Source organism: Dendrobates tinctorius, unplaced genomic scaffold (assembly GCF_039654945.1).
Source record: "Dendrobates tinctorius isolate UK_male_01 unplaced genomic scaffold, ASM3965494v1 ptg000012l, whole genome shotgun sequence".
Lineage (NCBI taxonomy): Eukaryota > Metazoa > Chordata > Amphibia > Anura > Dendrobatidae > Dendrobates > Dendrobates tinctorius.
Window position 1 is genome coordinate 13,678,114 of NW_027361680.1, and position 11,024 is coordinate 13,689,137.

Consider the following 11,024-nt stretch of genomic DNA (forward strand, 5'->3'; position numbering starts at 1 on the left):
CATATACCAGCGCTCTGTATGCCGCACACCACCTGACAATTCACGGTAAAAGCGGTACCGTCTGCGTTTTATCTGTTTCTTTTGATGTACTGTATTGGACTGTGTGCAGGATTGTGCACGCTATTTTTTTACCGATTGTGGTGGTATTGTTGTGCTGCGGTATTATAAGAATAACCATGTCAGTGAACATGGAATCGGAAGCGCCGGTACTTGGAAAAAGTTTGCAGGCAGGCCGGTACCGCAAGAGAAAACAAGTCTCTTGGAGACAGAGACATTGATTAACTCCCATGATTTTTCCATAATTAATTTGGCGGACCATGTATTAAATGATTTGCATATAGCATTATTGTTGAAAGGTTTAAACTTTTGTATCCCACAGGCTTTTGATATGACTAATTTTTAAAATTGATTTATTCAAATCAGTTAGAAAAATACATCTACATAAAAATTTCATGTCTAAATCTACCAGTAATACAGAATTACCGGGTGAAAAACAATGTAAAATCGGTCCGTTAGGATTCATGGCAGGTACGGGAGCATTAGCGGGGGTGTGACATCGGCGGTCGTGCCCGCCGATGCCCCTTTAGCGACGGCGCCCGCCGCAGCTTCCTCTCACCTGCGCCCTCCGGTTCGCGCGTTCCTCCGCGCTGCTTGCCGCTCTGCTGCGGGTGACCGCGGCGGCCTTAGGCCGCGCACGCGCATTCCCCCGGCTTCTTCCGTTGGCAGGGGGCGTCGCTAGGGGAGGGTCTGTAGGGCGCACTTCCGGTCTCCGCATATATCAGGCGTCCGCTCTATTCTGAGGGCGCCTGATGATTGTTTGTGACTCGCAGCACCCATCGGCCCTACCTTCTTCTGTGTACCCTGCCTACCCTTGCTGTTCCTTTGTCTGCCCTGTTCCTGGTCCGTGTCTGTCTGCCTGTCTCCTTCCTGTGGTCCTCGCTGTACCTTTCCTGTGGGCTTCCAGCCTTTTCCTACTGGCCTCCACTTCGCTACTCCTGCTCTGTCTGCCAGTCCTCCGAGTCGTCCCTGCTGGCTCCGGCTGTCGCGGTTCCGCCCCCTGCGGTCTTGCCCCTAACGATCCCTGTATAGGGGTCGGTCTTCACCAGGTGTGCTCGGCCCAGGGGCTCCGGATCCGCGATCCAGAGGGTCCACTCTTGGACGTAATAGCCAGAGGCGTCACAGTATCATCAGGCCATGGATCCCGCCGGTGCCGCAGCCGCCACACAAAAGGAATTGCTGTTCCTTCGTGAAAATCAGAACCGGATAATGTCCTTTATGAAGTCTATGGACACCCGGTTGTCCGCCCTGCAGACCTCTGACCCCGGGCACGCTCCTCTCTTAGTCAGCCTTCAACAGGAGCTCGCGCAGCAGCGCGACGCCCAATCCCACATCTTGGGTTACATGGCATCCGTGGATGACCGATTGCTGGCCCTGCAATCCTCTGCTGCCGCTGCAACTTCCTCCCCGGATGTAGCCCCTACTCCGGCTCCCCGTCTGGGTAAACCCCCCAGGTACGGCGGAGATCCCAAGTTATGCCGGGGTTTTTTAAATCAATGCAGGCTACATTTTGAGCTTGCCCCCCTTCAGTATCCTACTGACCGCGCCAAGGTGGCATTCGTTGTGTCCCATCTTGAGGGTGAGGCCCTGTCCTGGGTGAACCCCTTGTGGGAAAGAGATGACCCCGTAGTGCTAAATTTACAGACCTTCTTAGAAACCTTTCGCAAGGTATTCGATGAACCGGGTCGCTTAGCATCCTCCACTGAGGCCCTTTTTAACCTCCGCCAGGGTTCCCTCACAGTGGGGCAATACGCCATCCGCTTCCGGACCCTCTCTTCTGAGTTAGGGTGGAACAATGAGGCTCTAGTGGGAGCCTTTTGGAGAGGCCTCTCCAGCAAGATCAAGGATGAGCTTGCCGGGCGAGACACCCCCACCACTCTGGAGGACCTTATTTCGCTGGCCACTCGCATAGACCTACGCTTTCAGGAGCGCGCTAGAGAGGCAGTCGGAGAGAGAAGGTCCTTTAGGTTGTATCAGGCTCCTGTCCCCCGTTTCCCTGTATCTCCTGTTAGCGCCGCTCCTGAACCTATGCAGGTTGATCGGGTCAGACTGTCCGAGCAACGCCGCAGGGAGAGGATGACCAAGGGCCTCTGCCTGTACTGTGGAGGGGCCAACCATTTCGTGCGTTCCTGTCCAGAGAAGCCAGAGAGGTCGGGAAATGCCTCCACCTAGGTCAGGTAAGAGAGGACCCCCTAGGTGATCAAAATTCCTCTCTTCCCCTTACTCTTTCAGCTTTGCTAATTACAGGTCGGGGGCGTGGGTCTGTGGAGGCGTATGTGGACTCGGGTGCTGCCGGTAATTTCATCCGCCAGGAGGAGGTTGACAAACTCCAGATTCCGGTGTTGGTATTGAAGAACCCTCGCGCTATTTCCTCCGTTGATGGTAAACCTTTACCCGGACTCATCACCATGATTACCGTCGAAGTAGATCTTCAAATCGGAGCTCTCCACCTCGAAAAGATAGCCTTTTATGTCCTGCCACAATTAGCCCATGCGGTCCTCCTAGGACTGCCCTGGCTCAGACGGCACGAACCTGTGATTGACTGGCGCTCTGGGGAAGTTCTCCGTTGGGGGCACTCCTGCCAGGAGCACTGCCTACGGGCCCTCACGCGTCCTCGTCCATGCTCGAAGCCTGCCGACCTCCCGGGCTTACCCGCACCCTATCACACGTTTGCCGACGTGTTCAGCAAGAAGGAGGCGGATTCCTTACCCCCTCATCGCTCCTATGACTGCCCTATCGACCTAGTTCCTGGTGCCACTCCTCCCAGAGGGAGAACATATCCTTTGTCCCCAGCAGAGACCTCGGCTATGTCGGAATATATACAGGAAAATCTGGCCAAGGGGTTCATCCGAAAGTCCTCGTCCCCTGCGGGCGCAGGTTTCTTCTTCGTCCGGAAGAAAGATGGGTCCCTGCGACCCTGTATTGACTACCGGGGTCTGAACAACATCACGGTCAAAAACCGGTACCCGCTCCCGCTGATTCCTGAACTCTTCGACCGCCTAAGGGGGGCCAGAATCTTCACGAAGTTGGATCTGCGGGGAGCTTACAACTTAATCCGAATCCGAGCGGGGGACGAGTGGAAGACGGCCTTCAATACCCGGGACGGCCATTATGAATACTTGGTCATGCCGTTCGGTCTCTGCAATGCTCCAGCGGTGTTTCAGGAATTCGTAAATGAGGTGTTCCGAGACCTACTCTATTCCTGCGTGGTGGTATATTTGGACGATATCCTCGTTTTCTCGACCGACCTCTCCTCCCACCGGAGAAGTGTACGCATGGTCCTGCAGCGCCTTCGAGAAAATCGTCTTTACGCCAAGATCGAGAAGTGCCTCTTCGAGCAAACAGCGTTACCCTTCTTGGGGTACATCATCACGGATTCCGGTCTTAAGATGGATCCGGACAAGCTGTCCGCGGTACTCCAGTGGCCTCGTCCGGTTGGCATAAAGGCCATCCAGCGTTTCCTTGGCTTCGCTAATTATTACCGGCAGTTTATACCCCACTTCTCTACAGTCACCAAGCCCATTACGGTCCTGACCCGTAAGGGGACGAAGCCTAACGTCTGGCCCTCTGAAGCCGAGGACGCCTTTCTTGCCCTGAAACGCTCGTTTGCTTCTGCTCCGATTTTACACCGTCCAGTGGCCAGTAGGCCCTTCATTCTGGAGGTTGATGCCTCCTCCACTGGAGCTGGGGCGGTTCTCTCCCAACAGGCTCCATCTGGACGTCTTGTCCCCTGCGGGTTCTTCTCCAAAACCTTTTCTCCGGCGGAGTGCAACTACTCCATTGGGGACCGGGAATTATTGGCCATTAAAATGGCGCTGGAGGAATGGCGATATCTGCTCGAGGGGGCAGTGCACCCCTTTACTATCTTCACGGACCACAAGAACCTGGCCTACCTGCAATCTGCCCAGAGACTCAACTCCAGACAAGCCAGGTGGGCTCTGTACTTTTCCCGTTTTGAGTTCAAGCTCCACTTCCGGCCCGGCAGTAAGAACATCAAAGCCGATGCGCTTTCCAGGTCTTTGCAGCCTCCGGAGAGGGAGGAGGATCCATCATATGTCATCGAGCCGGCTAAAGTTATCTCCGTGGCCCCCGTGAGTTTCTCTAACCCTCCGCCTGGCAAGACCTTCGTCCCTCCAAACAAACGCCTGGAAGTACTGCGCTGGGGACATTCTTCCAAGGTTGCTGGGCACGTTGGGATTAAGAAAACTCTTTTGCTTCTTTCCCGGTATTACTGGTGGCCCTCTCTCCACCAGGATGCTAAGGACTTTGTAGCCTCCTGCAGGTCTTGTGCTCAGAACAAGGTTCCAAGGACTCTCCCCTCCGGCCTCCTTCATCCGTTGCCTGTCCCAGAGGCTCCTTGGCAGCAAATCGCCATGGATTTCGTGACTGATCTCCCTCGCTCGGCTGGGTGTACTACCATCTTAGTCGTCGCTGACCGCTTTTCCAAGATGGCCCACTTTATTCCCTTGGTCGGACTGCCATCTGCCCCAAAGTTGGCCGAAATCTTTATCCACCACGTGTTCAGGCTACATGGCCTCCCTCTGCGAATCGTGACCGATCGAGGGGTCCAGTTTACTTCCCGATTCTGGAGGGCCCTCTGTCGGCTCCTGGGCACGTCTCTCGACTTCTCTTCAGCGTATCATCCTCAAACCAACGGCCAAGTGGAACGGATTAACCAAATTCTGACCACCTACCTACGCCACTTTTCTAACGCCCATCAGGATAATTGGGTCTCTCTTCTACCTTGGGCGGAATTCGCTCATAATAATCATTCCAGCGAATCAACGTCCAAGACACCGTTCTTTGTGGTAACTGGGCTAAATCCTGGGGTTCCATTGCCCTTTTCCGCATCGTCTGGAGTTCCTGCAGCAGACACTCTCGCCAAGGAGTTTTCGCAAATTTGGAAGGAGACCAGAGAGGCGCTCGAGCTAGCCAACGTCCGAATTAAGAAACACGCGGACAAAAGACGAAGGGATCTACCCCCGTACCAGCCCGGGGACAAAGTCTGGCTTTCTACCAAACATATCCGCCTGAAAGTCCCTGCTTACAAATTAAGTCCTCGGTACATCGGGCCTTTTGAAGTACTTGGGCGCATTAACAAGGTGGCCTACAAATTGGGGTTGCCGGCGTCACTCCGGGTCCCTAACGCCTTCCATATCTCGCTCCTTAAACCTGTGGTCTTGAATCGGTTCCAACCAACCTCCATGTCCCCTCCCTCGCCAATTTGTTCTGACAATGTCTTTGAAGTAAAAGACATCCTGGCTATGAAAAGGGTCAAAGGTAAGACTCTTTTTCTTATCGACTGGAAGGGTTTTGGCCCAGAGGAGAGGTCCTGGGAGCCCCGAGAGAATGTCGATGCCCCCCTTATCATGAAAAGATTTCTAACCAACCTCAGAAGGAGAGGGCATATGGGAGGGGGTACTGTGACATCGGCGGTCGTGCCCGCCGATGCCCCTTTAGCGACGGCGCCCGCCGCAGCTTCCTCTCACCTGCGCCCTCCGGTTCGCGCGTTCCTCCGCGCTGCTTGCCGCTCTGCTGCGGGTGACCGCGGCGGCCTTAGGCCGCGCACGCGCATTCCCCCGGCTTCTTCCGTTGGCAGGGGGCGTCGCTAGGGGAGGGTCTGTAGGGCGCACTTCCGGTCTCCGCATATATCAGGCGTCCGCTCTATTCTGAGGGCGCCTGATGATTGTTTGTGACTCGCAGCACCCATCGGCCCTACCTTCTTCTGTGTACCCTGCCTACCCTTGCTGTTCCTTTGTCTGCCCTGTTCCTGGTCCGTGTCTGTCTGCCTGTCTCCTTCCTGTGGTCCTCGCTGTACCTTTCCTGTGGGCTTCCAGCCTTTTCCTACTGGCCTCCACTTCGCTACTCCTGCTCTGTCTGCCAGTCCTCCGAGTCGTCCCTGCTGGCTCCGGCTGTCGCGGTTCCGCCCCCTGCGGTCTTGCCCCTAACGATCCCTGTATAGGGGTCGGTCTTCACCAGGTGTGCTCGGCCCAGGGGCTCCGGATCCGCGATTCAGAGGGTCCACTCTTGGACGTAATAGCCAGAGGCGTCACAGGGGGTACATATGGACGCTGCACTCTTACTTAGTATCACAAATCCTGATTTACATATGGGTAATTGCATACAGGAGGATCTAACACCTTTTACAGGAGGGGTTCCTTCACAATATATGCTGCCAACATCCCCAGATAATCTTACAGACCTTGAGATTCAGGTCATAAAGGATATTGAAGCTCTTATATATCCTAAAGCGCCCCCTAATTTGACAGTCTTGGAAAGGCATTGGAAGAAATAAAAACCTGGTCGGATACCATTGTGAGACCTTCCCACAAAGGAGGTAACACAGTGTTGCTATCCAGGACCATGTACTTTGGTGAAGCATATCGACAATTATCTGATGTGATAACATATGCTAAATTAAAAGCCGATCCCACGTCCAGATATACTAGGGACTTACAGTCCCTACTAAGGAAATTTGTTTTGATGAAGGTCATTACTCAGACCATAGCTGAAAAATTGCTGCGGGAGTTCCCCATGCCGCCCCACTGGTACCATGTACTTAAAATTCACAAATCGATGTCTTGTCCCCCAGGACGCCATATCGTATCTGAGATAGGATCCATCACGGAACCCCTATCCCAGTATATCGATTGGTTGTTGCGTCCGATGTTAAAGGATATTCCCTCCTATATAAAGGACACTAATGCGTTCCTGCATGTAATTCACAATTTCATTTGGCAACCTGGCTTTGTGTTAACATCAATAGATGTGGAGAGCTTATACACCAGAATTCCCCAGAAATCAGGGGTTGACGTTATTAGGGAAATCCTGAACACTACAGACAAAGAACAGGGTACGATTGATTTTATATGTGAAGCCATTTTTTTCATATTAACACATAATTATTATTATTACTATAGCGCCATTTATTCCATGGCGCTTTACATGTGAGGAGGGGTATACATAATACATACAAGTACAGTAATCTTAAACAATACAAGTCATGACTCGTACAGGATGAGAGAGGACCCTGCCCGCGAGGGCTCACAATCTACAACGGGATGGGTGAGGATACAGTAGGCGAGGGTAGAGCTGGTCGTGCAGCGTTTGGTGGATCGGTGGTTACTGCAAGTTGTAGGCTTGTCGGAAGAGGTAGGTCTTCAAGTTCTTTTTGAAGGTTTCCATGGTAAGCGAGAGTCTGATATGTTGTGGTAGAGAGTTCCAGAGTAGAGGGGATGCGCGGGAGAAATCTTGTATGCGATTGTGGGAAGAGGAGATAAGAGGGAAGTACAGAAGGAGATCTTGTGAGGATCGGAGGTTTCGTGCAGGTAAGTACTAGGAGACTAGGTCACAGATGTACGGAGGACTCAGGTTGTGGATGGCTTTGTATGTCATGGTTAGTGTTTTGAACTGGAGTCTTTGGGTAATGGGGAGCCAGTGCAGGGATTGACAGAGGGGAGAGGCAGGGGAATAGTGGGGTAACAGGTGGATTAGTCAGGCAGCAGAGTTAAGAATAGATTGGAGGGGTGCGAGAGTGTTAGAGGGGAGGCCACAGTGCAGGAGGTTGCAGTAGTCAAGGTGGGAGATGATGAGGGCATGGACTAGGGTTTTTGCAGATTCTTGGTTGAGGAATGTACGGATCCGTGAAATATTTTTGAGTTGAAGTCGGCAGGAAGCGGAAAGGGCTTGGATATGTGGCTTGAAAGAGAGATCAGTGTCAAGGATAACCCCGAGGCAGCGAGCTTGTGGGACTGGAGAGAGTGGGCAGCCGTTTACTTTAATGGATAGGTCTGTTGGGGGGGTCACGTGAGATGGGCGAAAGATGATTAATTCTGTTTTGTCCATATTAAGTTTTAGAAATCTAGCGGAGAAGGATGAAATAGCAGACAGACATTGAGGGATTCTGTTTAGTAGGGAGGTGATATCTGGTCCAGAGATGTAGATCTGTGTGTCATCAGCATAGAGATGATACTGAAAGCCATGAGATTCTATGAGCTGTCCGAGGCCGAAGGTGTAAACGGAGAAGAGCAGGGGCCCTAGGACTGAACCTTGTGGGACTTCGACGGATAGGGGGTGCAGTGAGGAGGTGGTGTGCGAATGGGAGACGCTGAATGACCGGTCTGCTAGGTATGACGCAATCCAAGATAGGGCCAAGTCTGTGATACCAAGAGATGAGAGGGTCACTGTGTCAAAGGCAGAGGACAGGTCCAGGAGGAGGACAGAGTAGTGTCACTTGGCCTTGGCAGCTAGTAGGTCATTGGTGACCTTAGTTAGGGCAGTTTCAGTGGAGTGGTGTGGCCGGAAGCCGGATTGCAAGTGGTCAAGGAGGGAGGTGAGAGGATAGTTCAAGATGGACGTGTTGTTCCAGTAGTTTTGAGGCATAGGGGAGAAGTGATATAGGGCGATACCTAGATACAGAGGATGGGTCAAGAGAGGGCTTTTTGAGGATAGGTGTGATTGAGGCATGTTTAAAGCTTGAGGGGAAAACACCAGTTGTTAGTGATAGGTTGAAGAGATGGGTTAGGGTTGGGATGAATACTGTGTTGAAGTTTGGGATGAAGTGGGATGGGATCGGGTCAAGTGCACAGGTAGTGAGATGTGATCTTGAGAGTAGAGTGGAGAGTCGATCTTCTGTAATGGTGGAGAAGTTTTTGGGGGAGTAGGGCAGGGCAGGTGTTAGGCGTCGGATTTCCGGCGCTGCACAGCGGGAATCCCGAGCCTTGCCTCCGACGGTCTCCCATTCCTCCCCAGCCGCAAAGGAGCTTGCTCAGCAAACTCGTCGGTCCCGGCGCTTTGTCCAGACCAGCTCCGTGGGTTTGCTTGCTGCTGCCACCCCTGGTTCAGCTTTGGCAATGCATGCTGCTCAGCAGCAAGATCCTCCAGGGACTAAGTCCTCATGTCGGGCCACTGAGCATGCCTGTGGAGTGATCTCCCATTGGAGATCAAAGGTCATGTGCTCAGGTCCTGCTCGTGTTCGGATTGGCCCATCCGAGAAGCAAGGAGGATCACGGACGCCTGCGGCTATAAAAGGTTCGCGTGGCCGCTAGGCCATGCTCTAAGATAGACTCAAATACTTTGGTGTGTATGATGATGGATGCATGTATCTGGTGTCTGACTCATTATGAAACCCCTACCCTTTGATACGTCTGTTGTTAGGGTTTAGAGACTGAGTCAGCGCCTGCTAGTGGCTAGCCTGTAGGCCACAGTGCATACCGGCCGTCTGCACACTTGCACACGCCATTTATTTGATCCCTGTTGGTATCGCAGTCGCGGTGCCGGGCGCTAGCGGTCTAGAGGGACTTCAGTCCTGCTGTCTAAGGGCTGAGTTCTGTGACGTTACGCTAGCGCTTACTCTGCCGAGCTCTGTGAGCGAAAACAGGCTACGGCATCTATTACTTGCGGTAGTGCGGCTCTAAGTCAGAGTTCGCCTCGGTACACCTTGGGTGAGGTTAACCCCGTGTGTGCCGTTATTGCACCGCCATATCGCGTCCGCCATTACTGAGCAGCAGTTAACACCTCTGCACGGTGGACCTCGGGCTGCGAACGCACCTAAACACCATCTTATTATTTGGTGTGTTCCGCCAGCCCTTAACATTATCTTAGCGCCAGGGTCTGGCCGATAATGGCGGATGAACAACGACTGCATAGGTACATTCAGCAGCTGGAGGGTAGGTTGGCAGCGCTAGAGCGTTCCACCTCAGCTGTGGATGTTACCTCGGTTGCCGTTCAGGCAGCTACAGAGGCTGTCGCTCGTGTCTCCACGGCCAGTCCTGCCCCGACCTTGTCCCGCCTCCCGCTGCCCGAGAAGTTCTCAGGGGATAGTGCTTCGTGTAGGGGTTTCGTGAGTCAGTGCTCCATTCACCTAGAGCTCCTGTCGGGCAGGGCCTTGGAATGGGCCACTCCACTGTGGGAACGTGGGGATCCCCTGGTACAGAGTGCCAACCACTTCTTGGTCGCTCTGAAACAGGTGTTCCTGGGACCTCAGGTCACACATGATATGGCACTCCAGTTGCTGGCGCTAGCCCAGGGTTCGTCTTTGGTCAGCCAGTATGCCATCCTCTTCAGAACTTTGGCCTCTGAACTGGAGTGACAAGATAAGGTGCTCATACCCATATTCTGGAGAGGCCTGGCTGATCATGTCAAGGATGCCCTGGCCACTAGGGAGGTGCCCACCACCCTAGAGGAGCTCATTACAGTCTCCACCCGGATTGACGTTTGCTTCACTGAGCGAGGGTTGGAGAGCTCCAGGTCCCACCAATGCTATAAGTTGGCTCCAAATTTTGCCAGACCGCTGGAACCCCTCGGCCCACCGCCTGAGCCTCCAGAGGCCATGGAGGTGTCCCACACAGGGTCCAGGGCCCGGTCCGTGCGGGTACCCCCAGTCTGCTTCCGTTGTCATCAGACTGGGCACCACGCTAACCAGTTCCCACAGCGGCCGGGAAACGCCCCCGTCTAGTGGTTATCAGAGGGGGCCTACTAGACACAGCTAATTTCTCCTCCAAGCTCCTGTTTAAAGGGGCGTTAGAGTTTGAGTCTTCCACTCTGATGGTGGAGGTTTGCGTGGACTCTGGGGCGGAGGGCAACTTTATGTCATCTGCCTTCGCTCAACAACACGCAGTCCCTCTGGTCTTGCTACCTCAGCCAGTCACCATTAGGGTGGTGAATGGGGCGACACTCCCGTCCCTAATCACCCACCAAACGGCTCCACTGAGACTCTCACTGTCTCCGTCTCATCAGGAGATACTGTCTCTCCTTGTGATGCCACAAGGTATCGACCAGGTCCTCCTAGGGGTTCCCTGGTTACGGGCCCACTCTCCCCACATAGACTGGTCCTCGGGGAAAATCCTCGCTTGGAGTAAGTCCTGCGAGGGTAGGTGTCTGAGGGACTGCATTCAGGTCGCTACTTCCGAGGTTCCTGCAGATCTCTCCTCGCTTCCCAAGCCATATCGGCAGTATGCAGACGTTTT